Raw genomic sequence first — 1,141 nt, 5'->3', positions numbered from 1 at the left:
CATCTCAATTCTTTACCGTGTATACTGAATCGTGTGGAGGAGGTTCGCTACGACCCCCACGATCTTCCAAGCTGCGCGAAACGCTCCTAGATTCTCAGGAACTCAGATATAATGTAAAAAGGTTCCCCACCTCTTTATTGTACCATTTTTGTAATAAAGTATCATAGGATTAATCTTATGCCTGAACAATCAGTCGTCATTTAAATTATGATAAAACATAATCAATGAATTTAATTCAACGATCACGTTTAATGATAATTTAATTCTTGAACAAGATTAAAAAATTTAGATGACTTTTCATTAGGAATCGTTAAAAGGATCTCGTTTGGAAGAAGAACATAGCAAGTTGAGAGATAAGAAGATAAACTGATACGGTTCTAAGTATGACGACAATGTGTACTCTTGAATAAATGATATCATGCTTGCTTAGAACAATTTTCAGATCGGTGAAATTTGCGTCAATTGTTTATTCACGCGTAGCAAGGCTATCCATGTGTCATAGTGATTTAACAGTTTCATTAGAGGCTCGCAATTAGTATTAAAAGTTGGTTTAACTGCGTGCTGACTATCCATGTATAGACCAGTTTCTGAGTGATTACTATTTTTTAATTGAATGCATTTGTAATGGTTTTGATAATTCCTAGAGGAATTTCGCTTATCAAATTGAATCATAATTTCAGTATTACAGAAAATAAATATTACTTTCAATAATTCGGGAATGTGGAAAGTACTGCAAAATTTAGGTATCTACAAATAACAAGAACACTCCATTTCGCATGGTTGATCGAAGCGCGATGTAGTTGCGTGAACCAGCAGACATTAATCGAGGAACATCTTCGTTTCCTCGCCGTGTCGACTTTAATGATCGGCACCGTAAAAGTGTTTTCTATTTTTATTTTTTTATGGCGCTATAAACACGTCGCTGATGAAGCCATACTCGTGTGCTCGTAGGTGCGCGATGCACATTAATTGTGGAAAGTCTTTCTAAAAATTATTCGAATCAAATTAAGGTCGTATGAACCCTTACATAAAAACAATGACAAAGCATAATAGTCACTAGATATTGTATTAATAAAACACTGTACAAAATTTTAGAAACCTTGCGTGCCTATTAAAAAAGTTCTTACATCTTGAATTCTTG

Source organism: Ceratina calcarata, unplaced genomic scaffold (genome assembly GCF_001652005.2).
Source record: "Ceratina calcarata isolate Rehan_Ccalc_2016 unplaced genomic scaffold, ASM165200v1 scaffold586.2, whole genome shotgun sequence".
NCBI lineage: Eukaryota > Metazoa > Arthropoda > Insecta > Hymenoptera > Apidae > Ceratina > Ceratina calcarata.
This window is presented reverse-complemented; position numbering follows the sequence as displayed.